This window comes from Gracilinanus agilis, chromosome 3, assembly GCF_016433145.1.
Source record: "Gracilinanus agilis isolate LMUSP501 chromosome 3, AgileGrace, whole genome shotgun sequence".
Lineage (NCBI taxonomy): Eukaryota > Metazoa > Chordata > Mammalia > Didelphimorphia > Didelphidae > Gracilinanus > Gracilinanus agilis.
Window position 1 is genome coordinate 653,809,502 of NC_058132.1, and position 20,304 is coordinate 653,829,805.

Sequence of the window (20,304 nt, forward strand, 5' to 3'; positions counted from 1 at the left end):
TGTGGCTACAGTTGGTCATTTCAATTCTTCTGAGATTCCGACCTCAGCCAATTATACCCATCAGTTAAGTTAGAAAAGCCTTTGGTTGTGAGTCAGTCTTTCAAACCCCATTGTTCCTGAAGCATCTTGGAGGTCTCTCAGTCAAAACTGTTCTTTGACTTAGAGTGGGACAGTTGATGTCAAATCATTTCCATTATTGTGCTTCTGGTCATAGTCTATGTTAATCATTGAGAACGGATGAGGAAAAATGAAGGGAGCAAGCAACGTTTTTCTTCCTTTCTTCCAGAAATAATATCACTACAGTCTCTACAAGATTATATAGAGATTGCGAACTTCATTGACCAAGTAAAGAAGTACCTAGTAAAGCATTGAGTAATGTCACAGAGTTGCTGAATTTTAGAAATGTAAAAATAAAATGGAGATAATTTAGTAAAATCTCCTCATTTCCAAGTGAGAAAACTGAGATCCAGAGAATTTAAATGATTTACCAAAGATCACATGGTGAATTAGTATCAATCTTGCTTCCAACTCAGGCCTCCTGAAAAATCTGAGACCATTGCTTTTGTCATCTGAGTGATCTTTCTTTGTGTAAATTCTGATGAGCTTTTGAAATAATCATAGGCAATTTCAAGTTCCTTTTATTAAAATGTCTCTATAAAAGTGGATGTGTTGATTCACAATGGTGTCCCAAATGTTTCCATCTGTGCTGAAGTCTTCATGGTCTAAACTGGAGGGGGGAAAAGAGAAAGTTTGCACTGTCAGAAAATAAACTAATCATATATATTCAGAGCAACTAAATCAAAGGTGTGAAATCCTCAACATTCCCATGTGACCTGGACCAGATTAAAATGTAATTGGGAAACATTTAAGAAAAATAAGTAAAAATACAATAAAACATAGATAATGTCAATATGTGATTTTCTAAGATCTGATGGGGACATGCAGGGATCCTCATATATGCTTTAATGATCCCAGTCCTATTTGAGTTTGATATTCAAAAAATAATGCTGCTTGATAGATTTTCACCTAATAAGAAATGGAGTCATGTGATTCACAAGAAATAAGATTTGGAGAACAAAAGTCATCACCTTTTTTTGCCCCCAAAGCTTTTTGCTTTTTGTTGGGGGGATGTGTGAATGTGAGAAGCATAGCTGAAAATTTGGACCCAATTCTGTAGTCACAAGCTGTGAGGCCTTAAGCAAGTCACATATTCTTTCTGGGTCTCAATTCCTCATCTCCAAAATGAGAACATTAGATTGAATAATCTTTGACTGTCCTTTCATTTCTAACATTCTAATAATCTGTTTATTTTTTAAAAGATTCTCCCACCTCTAAGATTTAATATTGAAAGTTTCCAGCTATAAAATTATCAATACTGTATTTTATTAATTACTAATGAAAATAATCTCTACTAATATCTCTTTGATATCTCTATGTAATATCAATTTTCACTTAATATTAATAATATAGATCAAGTAGACATTTATTCTTCTGATCCATGAGTGATTTCAGTCTTTCTTTGGGCAATGTTAGAACTTTTTTGCATAGCTGACAAAGAGCTAACTTCAAAACCAAGAAGATCAATGTTCAGATTCTATCTCAGTTGACCTCTCATTACCCCGAAGCAATTCCATAAGACTGTTAAGTTATCAGCATATCAATTTCTTTAACCAAAAGCACCCCAAGCCCATGAAATCACAGACCCAGTTTCTATCTCAAACATGTTTTCTGTATTTGTTATATTCTTCTTTTCTGTTATATGAAAAACATATTTGCCCAAAATTTAAATGTTTTCCCACTTGTTTGACTTTCACTCTAAAAGAGGAATATTAAAATAGACTAATATTATTGTGCTACTATAAATAACTTTTTTGCAAATTGCCTACCTTTTCAATTACTTAGATGTTAATGAAATTTTGTCCATGTGCATTTAATACCAGTATTTTCATTGGCTTTTTCATTGTTTTCCTATTTAGGAATTTCTTCTTTTATTCCATTTTCATTGATTTTGCTTGTGGGGAAAAAAGTTTTATTTTTAATTTTATATAATTTAAATTGCCTCTTTTGTTTTTAATAATCTTTGCTATCTTGAATTTGGGTAAAAAATCCATAGTTAAGAAAGATGACTAAATCCTCCTCTTATCAGCATTTTTATGATGTGATCTTTCTCATTCAGGTACCATAGGCATTGGGAACTTTTTCTTACCTGTAACTTAAAACATTGATCTAAATACAGTTTCTCTCAAACTGGTTTCTATTCTCCCAGTAGTTCTTCTCAAACAAACAAACAAACAAAAAACAGTAGACTTTGCCCCAGTAACTGTGGTCTTACATTTATAAAGTATGGGACTACTGTTTACAATTGTTTTTGGCTTTTGCTTATCTAATCTGTGCAGTGATTCATTCTTCTGGTTTTCTACCACAACAATGACTTTTATGACTACTCTTTTGTAATGTAACTTGAAGTCCTATAATTCTCTGCCTCTTGCTTTTGTGTTTTTTCCTCACTATTTTTCTTAAAATTGTAGATCTTTTGTTTTCTTCAAATGAATGTTGTTATTCTGTTGTCTAGTTCTACAAAGTATCCTTGCACCAATTTGACTAATGTAGCACTAAAACTATAAATTAATTTATTGTCATTTAAATTATATCAACACAGCCCAACCATGAGCAATGAATCATTCTTTAGCAAAGAATATCAACATTTTGTCTTTATTTCTATAAGAAGCTTTTCATGGTGGCATTAATATAAATTGTAAATATATTTTGGTAGGTTAACTCCAAAACTTTTTATGTATTTTTATGCATTTAAAATGTAATTAAATATAAATTAAATGTAAAGCAGAAAAAATATAAAGTGTTACACACTTCTCATTTTTTTTGGACTTTCTTAATGTGTCAATCAATTATGTTGATTTTTTTTCTCTTTCTAAAAATAAACTCCACTATATTTCATATAGGATGGCTCTTAGGGAGGGAAAGGAATATGTGGGAAACAATGGTGATGTTACTTATTCTTCATTTTCAAAGATGATCAATGACATAATGGGATGATGTCTTGACTTATAAGTGAATTGGATTTAAATGAGGGAGAGTGATATAAGAAACAGAAAATATAAATAAAAATTATTTTTTTAAAGATACAGCTCACACACCATTTTCTCCTTGGAGCCTTTCTTGACTTCTACAATTGTTAACTCATTTGTGTGTAATATATATTATGTATTAATTATTTAATATATATGTTGCATATATCTTATATGGAATTATTATCATCCCCAGTGGGATGTAAGTTCATCAAAAATAGAGGTTGTTTCATTTTTTTGTACTTGTACCCTCAGAACCTAGGCACATAGTAGGTAATTACTAAATATATTTTATGTAATATATTTAATAATTATTATTAAATATAATGTTTATACATAGAAGTATTTGCTTGTGTACTTGAACATAACAATAATGTGTAAATTGATACATTATTATTAAATAGTTTATATAAATAAATATAAATAAAATATTTGTTTATGTAAAAAAAGGGACATATAAAAATAAAACCATAAAAATCATTAGGATTCCTATGCAGTACTAGGCAAAACCAAGAAGAAATTCTCAATACTGTTTTAAGTCCAACTCCTCCCCTCCTTTCATCTACTCCCATACTTTAATTATCTAATCCGTTTTTAATGAGTTGCTAGCTCTCTAATGGCCCAGGGGGCAAAACTTCCCTCTCTCTTATAACCAATCCATCCTTTAACGAGTTCAAAGAACTCTTTATAGCTCCACTTCTTAACATGTGACCTTTCATCTTCTTGTCTTTCCTTTTCCCCATGTATATTGTCATAAAGTGACACTGACCTCATTGTTTCTCACTTGGGACACTCCATCTCCCATCTCTGAATTTTCACTAGCTGTCCTTCCTAGCCCCCTTACTTAACCTCATCACCTGTGCCATACAGCTTCCTTGACTTTCTTGAAGTCTCACTTTAAGTCCTACTTCCTGAAAAAGTCCTTTCTAGTTCTTGTTAATCTTAATAGCTTCCCTCAGAGACTACTTCCAATGGATATCTGCATATATAGGTCTATATATAAAAAGACAAATATAGGTATGTATAGATACACATATGAAGTTATACACATATTACACACCCAATGTTTTACAATATGGCATTTGTATATCGTCTCTCCCATTAGTCTGTGAGTTTCTTGAATGGAGGGACTATTTTTGTCTATGTCTGAATCCCCAGTGCTTAGCACAGTATCTAGCACATAATAAATGCTTTTCAACTTGCCTTGATTTTGGATGAATTGCATTCCCACGAAATTAATTCATGAGGTAGAAAGTGAGATGTGAACTAGGCACTCTGAACCTGAAGTCGTGACACCAATCCTGTTCTATACCATTTCCTTCAATATTCCATGCCATTCCTCTTCTGGACCTATTTTCCCCTATTTGTCCCTCCCTAAGATGTTCATCCTCAAAGTCATGATTTATCCCTTCATTACATGGTCTGTAGTCCCAAGAAGTATGGATTAAATGACCTATCCTACTGATGACTCCCAAACCCACAAATGGAGTTCATTGTAAGACAAGTCCTCCTTTTTCTTTCCACCAATCATGTAGACTTCAGTAGGATTGTTCTGCAATATTTCCAGATCATCTCCTCTGTCCTACTGATACTTTTTGCCAACCCCCTCTCTCTGTGATCTGGCCCAAATATTCTATTTCTGTTTCCCTACAGACCACCCTCCTCCAATCAGAAGAATAAAATGAAAACCTCTGTGCAACTGCTTTGAGTATCTGACTAGTCTCTGTCTGAATCACAATTCTCCCAGTCTCTACCTGAGGGTAATTTCTTTGAAATATTGTACTCTTAAATATATTGACTGACTAATGAAGGAATGTAAAGTTTTTTTTCCCCCTGAAATATTAGCTTCATTGATTCAGAGGCATAAATGATCTTAGGGGTTATCAAATCAATGTCCTTTATTTTAAAAATGAGTAAACTGAGTCCTAGTGAGATTAATTGAGTTGCTCTTTATCACAAATCTAATAAATCTGTGAGACAGAAATTGAATTTAGTTCTTCCTGACTCCAAGTATTGCTCTCCATCCATTGTGTCATCTAACTGCTCCAATTCACTTCTTCCTCCTATCCACCAATATTTTCCCTCTGAAATTATTTTCCATTTCTATCATGGCCACCATCATCTCTCCCATTTCTGAAATATTCACCCTCCTAACATCCACCTTATAGAATCCTGAAAATCCTTCAAGATTCAATTTAAATACTACCTTCTACATGAAGTTTTTCCTTATCCCTCTAACTGCTAATAGCATCTCTCCTCATTGCAGTTGGGCATATCCTTCAGCTTTCACCAGGCCCAAAATTTTGACATGGGGCTGCAAAGTGGGACATAGTAGGTAGATAACATCAGTCAACAAGCATTAATAAAGCCCTTACTATGTGCTAGACATGGAACTAAGTTCTAAGAATATAAGAAAAAAAAAAGACATTCCCTGTCCTCAAGATGTTAATATATGAAAGAGGTAGAGAATACATGAAAAGGTAGCTGAAAGAAGAAGTGAGGGGCCAAGTAGAAAAAGAAGTCAAGAGAGTGGAGCCCAGAGATCAGGAGAAGGAGAGAAAGGAAGGGAATATCCTTTTTATATAGCACCTATTATTTGCCCGGCACTGTGCTAAGTGCTTATTACTAAGCATGTTTTACGAATGTTATTTTATTAGATTCTGAAAACACCCCAGTAAAGATAGCATTGGCATTATATCCATTATACAGTTGAGAAAACTGAAGCAAAAAGAGGTTAAATGCCCAGGTCACGCAGCTAGTAAATGTCTGAGACTGTATCTGAACTCAGGTTTTCCTCAATTAATGAGGTCTTGGTAGTTTCTTAAAATGAAGATTCTAGGAGGAATTGACCAGTCAGAGAAAGGACCCTGAGGACCAGAGGAATCTTCCCAGATAAGAAGACTCCTAGAAAATAGAGGAAAGGCAGCTTCTGGGGAGAGGGGGAGGTGGAAGCTACTGGGACTAATAAAGAAAGAAGTCAAAATTTGGTGCAAATCTCAGAGAGGAATGAAGGAAGGAACATGGGTGGCATTAGAATTCTAGACTTGAACTAAGGAATATGAGTTTGAATCCTGCCTCAAACAATTATAAGCTCCACCTCACTTTCTTTCCCTAGCACCTTCCTCCCTGGATTATGATAAAGATCAAATGAGGTAATGAATATGAAGTGTTTTACAAACCTTAAAACATTATGTAAATATTAGTTGCTATTAACCTATAATAATTTGTACCCTACCCTTCTCTCAGGGTCCAATTTTTATCTGACCCTAGACTGACGATGAGAGCTGATTGCATTGGAGTCCTAGGCCTCAACAAAGGGATGTGTAGGATCCATATTTCTGAGAGGGGTTCAAGCTGCAGAGAGGGGTTCAAGCTGCATCACAGAATTCCATAGTGCCCCCAGAACTCTAAGAGAGGGGGCAGTTAAAGACAGTTGGAGTTCTGATATAAAAGCCAGGTCATCCTTCTTACAGGGTCCTGATTCTTGGCTCTGGGCACACATACTCTGTGTAGCTGCTGGAGCCATCCAGTCTCTGACAGCCAGAACTGCTTTACTTTGTTAGACCTTCAAGCAAGACCACAGTCTACCTTAGTTTAGCTCTTTAGGTTTAGAAAGAAGATTATTAGGGGCTTAGATAAGAGGTCAGCCATTCAATATACATTTCCCCCTTTGGGGGGAAGGGGCTGCTTATTTGACATAGCTGTTTTAGATAGCTTTCCCTTACCTATCATTCCTAAACCATTCCCCCCCCCTTCCTATTCCCAGATATCATTAAACCCTTATCATCTAGGAACTGTGCCTGGGTACAGATAATTTAGGGAAACACTCACATCCTCCATAATCCAAGTTCCTCCTGTGGCTTTGAAGTTGATCCTAACTTCTGAGCCAGGGCAATGCTCCTAAGACATCAAGCCTCATCTATTTTATCCTGTGGGGAAATAATACATACAGAGAAAGATATTATCACAAGGGGTTTAATCTTTATCCACTTACCATCTTGGCCCAGAAGTTACCAAGCTAGATTATCCTCCATAATCAGACAGTTAACTGACTTCCCCAACTGCTTCCAGGGTGGGGGTGGGGGGAGGTGAAGAAGTACTCCACAGGTTCCTGCCCCTCCCATCCCAGTCAAGTCTACCTGCCTCTCTAAAGATCAGGATTGGGGAGGTTTCATTGCCATCTCACAGTTTCCCTAATCCTACAGTTTGGCTAGCCAGCCTAGGATTTTTTTTCTGAACCTGAGGGTGAAAATTTCAACATGGGCAATCTTATTAACCGAATTATTGTTACTCTGGGGTGCACTGCAATACTGCTTCATGGTCTTTGGAGAGCACGTTCAATTCTATGGCTTGTTATGATCCCTCAATTTTTCATAGAAATTATCAGGGTGTATGATTCATGCCAATGGCTGACCATACCCCTGGGAGAAGCCCTGGACTATGTACCTTCAGGGATGGCCATGACAGTGTCATTTTTATGGGGCTTTTATGATATCGGGGAAGGTTTTGAATTTTACTTTTGGGAAGACAGAAGTGACAAATCCAGCTTTGGAAACATTAATTGAACAGATGAAAGTTCTAATTGAAATAAACAAAGAGATTAGGGAAGGCAAGGAGCTAGATGCATGAACCATCATGTAGCTAGAAATTATTGAGGGAACAGTTTTGACAAAAAAGGAAGAAAGCAAGCAAAAAGCCAATGACACTACCAACACTGAATAACAAGTTGCAGGGCTAAAGCAGCTCTTGTCACCATTTTACCCATCATAGACAGGACTGTGGTTCAGCCAGACTTGGAGATTGTGCATGTGAAGGGCTATAAACCATTCTCTGGGGGTGATTTAGAGATTTTAAAATGGAGGTTTCCCCAGTTCTACACAAATCCACATAAGTCAATTAAGGATTAAAAGGGCTATCCATTTCTACAATCCAAACTTTGAGGATGTGGAGTAGCTCTTACAGAACTTTATACCCCTAGTGAGAAAGCAAAGTTTATTGCTGAGACTAGGAGAAACCCCAACCTAGCCTTTTGGCCTGAACAACATCAAGACTTAGAGCTATCATCCCATGACAACATGGCATATCTGAAACGTCGTAGGGAGTATTTGGCAGAAGAAATGCATCTCCATGTATGTCGCTCCAATGCATGGGGATCCTTTGAGAAGCTTAGGTAAGGGGAAGAAGAGCACCCAAGCCTTTATTTAGACAGGCTCTTGGAGGCAGGAGAGACAATTTTGGGCTTTAGGGATATGAGGACAGAGGATAACATTCAACATGTTAGGCATTAGTTTGTAAAGAGTAATGCAACTCCCATACAATCTTACTTTAAGTTGCATTGCCCACAATGGGAAATCATGCCCATTGAAGAACTTAGGAAGATAGCTGCCTATGTTCATGAGTCAAGGGATGTCTAAGGCCTCAGAAAAAGACAAAGAAATAGCAGAATTGAAAAGACAACTGAAAGGCACAAAAGGCAAAGGAAATTGAGGAGTTAAAGAACATGGCTCTAATGTCCCGTAATCAGAGGAGCCAGAGTAGGCCAAGGCAATCTTACAATAGTAATAATAATAACTCTATGAAAAGGTGTTTTCTATGCCAAAAATTGGGCCATATTGTCAGGAACTGTAGATTCAAGTCACAAATAAATTTCAACAAGATTAATTATAACAATAGCAATCGAAGAAACACCTATTATAATTATAGATATAATAATAACAGCAACAACAGGGACAATAACACCAAATATAGTGACAAAGTAAAAGCTAGATATTGTGATAGATAGATAGTTTGTCTAAGATGGAGGAATATGTGTCCCAAGGAGGGAGGCCACGTACCAATTTATGAATTGAGGAAGCAGCATTAATTGTTGCAGTAACAGACAAGGACTGTTGCAGGGATAAGACAGACAAAACTGAGAAAGAGAAATTGGGGGAGAAGTCCTAAATTATGGGCTGGTGGATGTAACACAAAGTTAAAAGGGAAAGACTGAGGAAGAGTTGAAGATGGAGTATGATATATTAGAAATAAAAGAGAGGATTTATGGGAAGGGAAACAGTAATTTGGGGAATGATGAAAGAAAACCATGTACATCTACACAAAATCTTGATCCAAGCTTGAAGAAAGTAGCATTCATTAATTTTCACTATATTAGAGAAGAAACATTATTATGTAGTAAGACTGTGGATCATTTAAATTAATCAGTAGTACAGCAAGGCAAAACAACAAGGGCAATGATTTTAGACAGGTGTTCTAATGGGGATCTCGTAGAGACAGACATTGTCAACATGGGAGATAAACTCCTGCAGACCATTGAGAAGGAAAGTGCAAAATTCTCAGACACAGGCACAATCTCTTTCTTATCACCAGCTAAAGAAGCTGAAAGGGAAAGCGGAAAGTCTAGTTGCTACAATGATAAAGGGATTCTACAGCTGGATCCTGATGCTAAGGAATTCTTACCAAGCCTAGCTATGCAGGGACAGTTGCATCAAGATGTAGCACACTTTCAAGCCTGTGGAACTCCAAAGAAAGCCACCTTTGGAGCAAATTCTGAGTCAATGCATTTAAAGGAATTCAATTCCAGAAATCCTTTCCAAAAGAGAAACAAAATAACACCAAAAGGAACAGAGAAAGAACCTACAACACTTACTTTGTTTCCTATGCAAAGTACATCTGGTGTTAAGTTTCCTACTACTGACATAGAATCTAGGGGTCAAGTACAAGGAAAAGGCATGGACTCACAAGATTGGGATGTCATCATGAACCAACAATGCATTCCCAATTCTGAAGAATGTCCTTTAATGCAAAGAATCAATTCTCCCGAAACTAACTTTGCACAAACCAAGCAAAGCATGTTCAGTGAAAAGCAAGACACTCTACCTTACTCATGGTCTGAGATAAAAGAGATTCAACTTGACACTGATAGGCCCATGAACAATGCAGAAATGCAGACTAAGGCACAGAAAATCCCAAAAGCCAGATTTTAAGGAGACATACCATCATTACAATCACAGAACCCTGAGCCAGCACATACAGAAATCCTAGAAGAAGATCAATGGGATTTGGGTGACATTGATGTAGCAGCACCTTTGATACCTGTTGATCAGTCAGCTAAAGACAGGGAACCCTTGGTCATGGTGAAGATAGAAGACCAGATCTATCCAGCTCTTATCGACATGGGAGCAACTAGATCTTTACTATAGATGGCAAGTGGATCCTTGGGGCACTGTTGAGAGAAATCTCCAAGAAGTCTTCATAGCTGTTTCTCTTCTTACCTTTCTCTAAATCTTCTTATTAGAGAAATATTTCTTCTTTTACTCCACTTGGCACTGATAATACCCCAAAAGTCTTTGCACTTCTGAGCCCTTCTCTTCTCCATAGCCAGAAAATTTCCAAATTTACTAGGATGTCCCCTGAGGATGGACAAATTCATGGCTCCTATTCTCTGGAGGGTCTGAGGAAGGTACAGTTCAGAAATGAGTGAGGAGACACGTGGAGTTTTGGAGGCCACAGAAATAGAGATATCCAGGAAACTGGTAGAAATGCAGGACTAGAGCCCAGGAGAGGGTTCAGAGCCAATAATGGGAATGTAGGAGTCTACATAAAGGTGATAGAAAAAGTCCTGGAAATGGGTAAGATATCTAAGGGAGAATGTGAAGAGAAAGCAAGTTAGGAGTTTGAGGATTAAAGTTTGGGATTAGCCATATTTCAGACACAGGAAAAATAGGAGGAATTAGTGCAGGTGTTCTAGAAAGAAGGTGTCCCTGGCACGCCTATGTCACTGGATTCTTCAAGGGAAGGGCAATGTCAACAGCATCCTTATCCTCATCACCATCACTATTATTTTCAGTACAAATATTTATAGCTTTCAATTAAAACATATCCAGGCTGGCCTAAGGAAAATTGTAAGTAGATTAGAAATTTGCATTTTTTATCCCTCTTTTGGATTCCTTTTCTTCATATGTCCAGTGTCCCTCCTGAGCCACTTCTGGTTCCCTCTTGTGTTTACTCAGGATCCACCTTCTCATAAATCTACTCCCCCATTCTCAAAGGCATAGCTGCTTTACCTAAGAGCTCCTTAAAATAATATATACTGAGCTTTAATGTGTTATTTGCCAATACATTCCCAAATATCCAGCACCAACTATATGTGGAGAATTCAAATGGTTATTGAGTTACTTTCAGTCATGTCCAACTCTTTCTGCCCCCTTTGGGGATTTTCTTGGCAAAGGTATTGGAATGGTTTGCCATTTCCTTCTCCAACTCATTTTATAGAAGGTTAAACTAGAGTAAACAAGGCAAATTGCCTAGGGTTACATGGCTAATAAGTGTTTGAGGCTGAATTCAAACTTAGATCTTCCTGATTTCAGGCAGGTCTCTCTTGCCACTATACCACCTAGCTGGGAATTCTAATCCCCACAGATATTTTCTTCAGAATCTAAGATGATGCTTAACAAAGAAAATAGATTTCTAGTATTATTTAAGGAATCAGTAAATAAATACAAAGTCATTTTATCAGGGAAGAACTCAATATTAGGAATTTAAAGAATCAGTAATTGTCCTGTGAGGGGAGAGGACATCTTTTGGGATGTAGAAACTACAAGCTCATCACTGATTAGTTCAAGCTGTATCTCCCTACCTACCTCATACCCCATTTGGTAAACTATGAACTCCTTGAGGGCAGTTTCAGTTTTGTCTAAGTATCCTCAGTGGTCAACACAGTGCCTGCCATAGAGGAGACATTTAATAAATAATTATTGAATAAATTGAGGAATAAATAGCCCTTCTCTCAACTCACCAGGCTAACTCCTTTACATACAAGACTTCAAGGATCTTGTCTATACAAGTTTCTCTTGTTCTGAGTCTGCAGGATACCAGCTTCTTCCCTCAACTTAGCTTAAATATTTATAGAATCTTTTTCATGTATGACTTTTCAACACTGTACTTTGATTTCAATAGTGCCATTTTGAAAGGATTGTGCTGTTGGAATTGCTTAAGCCTGTTCTTTCCAAGCAGCCAAATGTGCTACATCATACAAAGTTGATAAATATATGCATATAAATATAACCAAACAAATAATAAATAAAATACTTAAAACTTGGAGAGACAATATGACTTAATGGAGGAATCATTGGCATTGGAGCCAGAAAAAAATCTGAGGGTGACTGGTCTCAGACATATATTGACCGAAAGACTCTAGGCAAGCCAGGCCCCTTGGTCTAGTTAACTGTAGGATTAGAGGTTACAGAAAAGGTTTTGACCTGCACTGATGGAGAGAATTTCTTCATCCAGGAGTGAAATTCTATTACAGTCCCTATCCCAGTCCCAGTCCTAGAAAAACCTATGAAAAAGTCTTCCTTCCTAACATGGGATAGATTTATAATTTTATTTCAAGTTGTAACCAGAGATAGGTGAAATTAGTCTTGTTTTCCCAGAATCCTCATAGAATGTGCTTTCCCTACTCTGGAGAGAGCCCTGATGCTCCACTCCCACACCAGAGTCCTAGCACCCTCTTCCCTAACAAAACTTATTCCAGAAATGACCTGAAATCAGATATCTACCCAGGTAGGTATTTATGGATGCATCTCTATATGTAAGTTTAACTCAGTCTTTATTTAAATCACTCCTATCTCCCAGGTTGGAGTGTTATTTTTGGCCTCATCTCAAATTAGGGAATGGTACCTTTTGTCTTCTAAAAAACACATCTCCAAGCAACTGGGAAGTAGGTAAGATATTTTTCAGGAGGGCAGCTCTTGAAAACCCTTGAAATTGAACCATAGAAATAAGCTTTCAAAGCGATATGGGCAACTCTACTTAGGAATTTCTTCTTTGGATAGAGGAGCTCATAGATTTTTCAAATTTTAAAGCTGAAAGAATCCTTAGAGACACAGTCCTCTCATTTTCCAGATAAGGAACCCGATCCCCATCCCCGATAGTCCTAACATGAGCAGACTCACGAGACCTCTTTCCCAAGGCACTGAAATTTAGAGGGTATTGGTAATTGGCATTCCTTTAGCACGTGGAAACAGCTGTGCTTCAAGTCTGAGGAGCAAGAATAATTCTCTAAAGTTTGTTTCTTCCCTGGCTTCTCCTCTACTCCCATCCCCAACCCTCAGCAGCAATTCCAGGTTAAATCTCATCCAAGCAAGCTTCACCTTCCTCTCTTCCAGTGGGTAGCAAGCAGCCACCTCCCAGTATCTCTGCCATTGTCTAGTTTTCTACCCATGGGACTTTGTTTTCCTCCTATAGGTGATATCCTAATGTTTTCCCCCTCTCTGTTATAAAAACTTATATTTGAAGATCTGAAATCTTTCCTTGAGATCTCATGCCCTTATCCCTCCAAGAATGCCTTGAGCATACTAAAATCACTCATTCTAGCCTTGCTCAAATGTGAAAGGATTTGTCCACAGTCCAATTCCTTAGTGCCTGAGGGCTGAAAAGGCTTCATATCCCATGATTTTTCTCCTCCATCACTTTGCCCAAGGTAGAAATGCTTTATATTAAGGAGATACCATTGGATGAGTTTTAAAAAGAATGTATCCATAGTACGTGGTGCCCACACATCTGATGGGTTATAAGACTTTTGGGGGCTCATGTTTTTTATTATCTCATTACTCAATTGGAGTTGCAAAACAATGGTGGTAGGACATCAATTCAGAGTTGTTGTTGTTTTTTCCCCCATCTGGGAATCATTTCTTTTTCAAATGATAGTGTAACTAAGGGAGATTTTAATTACTTTATTATCTTTTATCTCATCATAAATCTGCTCATTTCAAGTTCTTTTCTAGGAGAATGTTAAAGCCAGAGTCATCAAAGTGTGTTTGGAGAATGGCCCCACTGAAATATGCACAGCTGTAACTTTTAATGCTCCCTAACTTATCGCAGCCAGTCCCATGGGATCTCATTGAGAGATGTCCATCTTTTACTATTCTGGCTTCTTTTCCCAGGGGAAAAATGCTTCTTTGAATCAAAAAACTTAAAACCTCATTCTTGAAAATGATTGAAAGTGTTTGGAGTAAACAGGAACATCCCTGATCTGAAGATTTCTTACTCTTTTAGCTCTGCCTAAAGCTTGCTATTTTCCCCTTGGTCTGACATTATCACTTTTCTTATTTAATGTATCATGTTGGTACTTCAATTAGCAAACCCTATTTGAAACTCCTATAAGTGAGATGAGAAATTTAAGGGAGAAGATGCCGAATGATCTAATGAAAATCTTGCCAATAGTCTATTTACAACTTGGGAAAGGATTAAGAGGATTTCTTACAGGCCTTGTTCCTAATCTTGTAAGAAATGAAATGTAGATGTAGCCCAGTTTGGTCCTGGGTGATCCTGAGCAGAGCAAAAGGGATTACAACATAGATTGTGTCACATACACGGGATATTATCCCACATATTGATCTAGTTATCTCTTGGGACTCTGCCCTTGTTAAAGGGGGAAGAGGGAAAAGAAGAGAAAAGAATTGCCCATTGCTAGTGGCCTTCTCTTTCAGAGACTCTCATTTTCCTGATTTAGAAATTCTTTCTTCTGAGAGAAAATGCTTTCTGGGGCTCCAAGAGATTAAATGACTTGCCCTAGTCACATAGCTATTAAGTGACAGAGGCAAGAATTGAACCTAGGTCTTTGGGATTTTAGGTTCAGTGAACCATCACCTACACTATGCTGTCTCTCTCAGCCCTCAAATATCAATCAAATCAATCAACAAGCATTTCTTAAGATCCTATTCAGGAGAAAGAAAAAAAAAAGTCAGTTGACCTGATTTTTGTCTTCCCCCTGGATTTCAGTGATTCTGGAAGAGACTGAGACTGTTGACTTTGTGTAACTCTCTCTGACAAATCCAATTCATTTACATCTTTTACTATTCTGGCTTCAGAATACAAGTTATATATTTTGAAGTTATGACTTACAAGCTATGACTTCACACTCCTGAAGTCACTGGTCTTCTTTGAAAACAAACAAAAAACAAACAATTAATGTCCTATTATATGCCAACCTTTGTGCTAGGTATTCCAGGCATAACTATAAACGTAAGTAAAGTAAAAATAAGATAGTTCCTGCTCTCTAGGAGGTTACCTTCTACTAGAGAAGAGACAATAATTTATTAAGTTCTTACCATGTTCTAGGCACTGTTCTAAGCACAAGGGATAGAAATGCAAGTAAATGGAAAGACCATCCCAGCCCATGAGAACTTTGCATTCTAAGGGAGGAGACAATGCACAATAGGGTTTATAAAGTGGGCAAGGAGGTGAGCAGTGGGGAAATGACCAGTCCAAGGACATGGTTTTGAAGTCCAAAAGCCAGGAACTGGTCCAGGAGAAGAATGAGGACTGACCTGGGCCCTTTTACAATATGGCAGTTTGAGGATAAGTTCACCAAAGGGAGAAGGGGTTAGACCTTGCAGTGAGACATTCAAAACTGAGAAGGCTGCAGGGATTGTTGGAAGAAATTTTACCCAATGAGAGATGGCACAGATTATAAAAGGCACTGAGTAAAGGAAGTCCAGAAGTTAGAAATGGACCCAGGAGTCTACCACTCTGTTCTATAATTCTCTAATATTCTTATCATGTCATGTTGTAAACTGCAACAATAACTAGAATAGAGAGATAGATAAATAGATCTAAGCTTGACAAAATCCTTTGCATATTCATCTTACACTACAGATATGATTATCTCTGTTTTATAGATGAAAAAAGTGAGCATGAGAGAAATTGGTGATTTGTCCAAGGACACACAGTTACCAAAGGTCTGTGGCAGGATTATTACTCTTCCTGACTCCAAGGCATACTCTATCCACTACTCAACATTGCCCTTCCATTGCTGGTGTCATCTCTCCTGTAAGGAGGCTGTAAACTCTTATAAAGAAGAGATCATGTTTGACTTAAGCTCACATCTTCTCTAGCACCTAACACAATCACTTTCAAACAGTAAATATTTTTCTGAATGCTGATTGATGAATCAAATGAAATAGGAGTAAACCCCTTCAATTATTGGATGGCAAAACAGGCACCCCTGGGCAGCTGGGTAGCTCAGTGGATTGAGAGCCAGGCCTAGAGATGGGAGGTCCTAGGTTCAAATCCAGCCTCAGACACTTTCCAGCTGTGTGACCCTGGGCAAGTCACTTGACCCCCATTGCCCACCCTTACCACTCTTCCACCTAGGAGCCAATACACAGAAGTTAAGGGTTTAAAAAAAATAAAATTTAATTTAAAAAACGGGCACCCAATGTTAGAAAAGATACCTCTAATCCAGCATCTTTAATATATTTTTCAAAGCCCATTCCCTTTTCCCATCTTGATAGATGTTGCTCATAGAGAAATCACATGAATCTGGGAAGAAGAGAAAAAATATAGCATCTCACCCTCCTTCTATCCATCCTTAAGTGAAGGCTGTAGGGAGGAGGATAAGAAAGATTATGTAATCAAGTAAGATACTTCACTGTTGGCTGCTGCTTTTGTGTGAAGGGCTGGCATATGGTTTACTAAAATTGGCATTCGTTTTGTTGATGTTGAAAAATATACTACTTTTTCCCATGTATTAACAGTGAGGTTGGTCTATTTACAATTTAGAATTCATTTAGTCTATTTAAGGGAGCAATGTTTTGCAAGCATTTGAGAAACTGTAACATAGTTGTAATTCTCATGTTTCCACAACAATATTTTTTATATCTTTCCCTGAAACCCAATGGGTAGCCTGTATCATCTAAGAGATCATCAATTTCAAGCTCAAGGAAACCTAGAGGTCTTCCATACCAGCTACCTTATTTTATAGATGAAAAAACTGTGGCCCAGGTAGTATCAGAAGTGGTTTTTGAACCCAGGTCCTCCAGCCCCCCTGTTCCATACAACATCCCTTTATTATCTCTAATATTCCAATGATCCATGATCTCATCAATGTCAATATTCTCTTCAAAGGTACAATGCTCAACCTGCCCCTCCTATGCAAGAAGCATGGCTTTGTCCCTGGGAGGAGTGAATTACCCAAAATTCTCAGGATCTTCTTCCCAGTCCTTTAACTTTTGAAGGATTCCAATGTGTTGTCTATACATTAGTTCATCTTAATCTTTCCATCAGACCAATCCTTCCTCCTTTGTGATCGTCACATCCTTTATTCACATCCTTTTGTGTAAGCTTACATTGGCAGTTTATTGCAACTTGCCCATCTCAGCTATGAACTTCTCCATTGTCTTTTGGGTGAACCTCAATTTCAGTTCTTTTGAGATGATAGTATTGCCTTCCTTGAAGTCATCTAACAGTATTGGGGAAAAAATGTCATTAAGAAGTTCGGTCTTGACTTCAGAGAGAAGCTAAGATAATTAAAGAAACTTTTCAACTGTGCAAAGGCAATCCAGTGCTTGGATTGAGCTCCATAATTTATCTAGGCAACTACATATCAAAATCTTGACAACAGGAATTCTTTATCCACTTGGCATTTTCTTTTTGAATGGTTAGGCCCAACGCTTAAGTGATTATAAATTTTATTTATGGGATTATGAGATTATGAATTAAGAACTAGAAGAAATTGTAGAGGGTACCAATGCCCTCATTTTATAGAGGAGGACAAAGAAAAGGGGGAAGTGACTGACCTAGGGTCATAGAAGTATGATGTGACAAAAACTAGGATTCAAAGTCTGATCCTTGGACTTCAAATTTAACCTTTCATTGAGCACCACTTATCCAACGTCCTTGATGATGTTTTGAAACTTGATCCAATCAACACTTGTTATCCCATGAACAAACAGGACCTCACCAATCAGTTGCTCATTTGTTCAATCAATAAAAAATTATTAATTGCCTACTGTGTGCAATACATTGAGTCTCAGAGATAAGATACCAATACATGTACTCGGATGGATCCCCTGCCCTCTAGGTGCTCATAATATAGTAATGATCTGATATATATATATAGACCATTGAAGTCACTACTAACTCTAAGTCTAAAATTCTGCAAGAAAAATATAATACAATTTAGAAATCATCAGCAGCATTAATTAAGCTCTTACTATGTGTCAGGCAGCATTATACACATGGGAATATGAAAAAAATCAAAAGACAACGAGACAGAGGGGCCATTTTCAGTTATGAGAATCAGGGATGGCATCATGGATGAGCTGGCATTTGGGTTAAGCCTTGATGGATGAGAAGGATATCAATAGATGAACTGAGCTCATGGAGTGAATTCCAGACACTAGTAAATAGCACAAACACAAGCATGGGGATGAGAATGTAAGAGGATTTGATGAAGCGGTAGCCAGTTTGAATGGAGAAGAGGAAATGAGGGAACTCAATGTGAGATAAAGGAGGTGAGACTATCCACATCTAGATTGTAGTGAGCCTCAAATGTCAGACTAAATGCAATGGTTCCCAAACCTTTTTTGGCCTACCGCCCCCTTTCCAGAAAAAATATTACTTAGCACCCCCTTTAATTTCTATCTTAAAACTAATACTGAGTATTGGTTCCAAGGCAGAAGAACAGTAAGGACTAGGCAATGGGTGTTAAATGACTTGCCCAGGGTCTCATATCTAGGAAGTGTCTGAGGTCATATTTGAATCCAGGACCTCCTTTCTTCAGGCCTAGCTCTCTACCCACTGAGTCACTTAGTTGTCCCCAATCCATCCATATTTTTAAATGCCTACTACATGCCATGTGCTCTGCTAGGCAATGGACATCAATCTAGGGTGAAAGATAGTAAAAATCTGTGTTTGACCAATCAGACTAATTCTGACCGACACCACCACCCACAGTGGCCTTTTCCAGCCTTCTCCTTGGTCATGCTTCATTTTACTGAGCCTGAAATATGTGATTCTGGCACCAAAGACATCAACTTGCTTAATGGTATATGGCACAGAAACAGTAAAAACAACAAAACAATGCTTATTTCATTCTATGGCTATACATCCCTAGCTTACCCTGGACAGTCCAATGACTGATCCAAATCTAGGAGTTCTAGGAAAAATAACCCATCCAGGGTTTATTCAGAGATTTATATCCCAATTTGACTAGTGCCCTAACTTGTTCTTCTTTAGCATGGCCACTGGAGTGTTGACAATATGACAGGACAGTTTCCAAAAAATATTCAACTTCCAACATTACCTGAAAACCTAAGAAGGTTGAAGCCATATCATCATCCTCTCTCTAGGGTGGTTTACAAGTGACTTGGTATTTTTGTGTCACATTCCATCATGGCCTGTGGCCTCTTCCTGTGCCTTGCTTCTGCCAGCCCATAGAACAAAGTGAGTAGACTCAACAGCAATCTCCAAGAAGGAAACCCTACCATTCCTCAACCTCTCTCATCTCTGACCTTGATGTCTTCAGATCAAATTTCTAGTAAGTAAGAGCTAGATGACGTCCCCCCAACAACTTTTCCCCTTAGTTTTTAGTTTTATGAATGACATCAGAGATGCACCTATGATACTTACCCCCTTTGAGTCTCACTCTTCTTATCTGAAAAATAATGACAATGTTTTAGGAACAACCACATGGGAAGGCAACATAATATAGTAGAAAGGATACAGAATTGGGAGTCAAGAGATCCAGGTTCAAATCCTGGCTCTGTAACTCATTACATGTGTGACTTCAGACAAATCATTTATCTCCTCTATACCTCTGTTCGCCTCAAATGTAAAATGAGGAAATTAAACTAAATGTTCTCATAATGCTAAAAGGTCAGATGATCCATAAAGTACTTTGCAAACATTAAAGTGCTGTATAAAATATCATTTGTTACGAGGAGGATGCTATCTTTCTTTAGGGTCATTCAGAGTGCTTTATAGGCTTTGAGAAGTTAGGAACAATTTTCACAAGATCTCCTAAAGTTTATTGGTGTCAATCAGGAGCCAGCTTCCCAGAGCATTAGCTACCTCCCCAGCCCTTCAGACCTTGTTCAAGGACTGACTTTTCTGTTTTTTAGAAATAAAAGATCCTTACTTTGTACTCCAAATCCTTTTGGACTACAGACCTATAGGCTCCTGTCAACTTGAGCTCTCAGGAAAAAAAAATTATATATATACCCCATAAACTTCAGACCTTTCCTTTTGATCTACTCTCAAAACATTTCAGCTAGCAAACCTGTTTGGGTAGTTAAAACTGCCAAACTCTGCCTCTCTCAGGGTTTCAATGTGACATTTTGATCTACAAATTCTCTGGCATTTATTTAAAATAAAGCCAGGTAGAAAAGATCTAGTTTACTCTCTCTATCAAAGAATTCATTAAGCACCTACTATG

The 20,304-nt window shown here is 37.7% G+C and overlaps 1 long non-coding RNA gene across 1 annotated transcript; it reads right to left on the reverse strand.

Annotated features, from left to right (window-relative positions):
* Positions 1 to 660: 660 nt before the first annotated feature.
* Positions 661 to 19,546, reverse strand: LOC123240572. Its single transcript, XR_006505794.1, has 3 exons — positions 19,500 to 19,546; positions 6,918 to 7,015; positions 661 to 727 (listed from the first exon to the last, which is right to left on the reverse strand). It is a non-coding gene; the product is annotated as an uncharacterized LOC123240572 (long non-coding RNA).
* Positions 19,547 to 20,304: the final 758 nt, after the last annotated feature.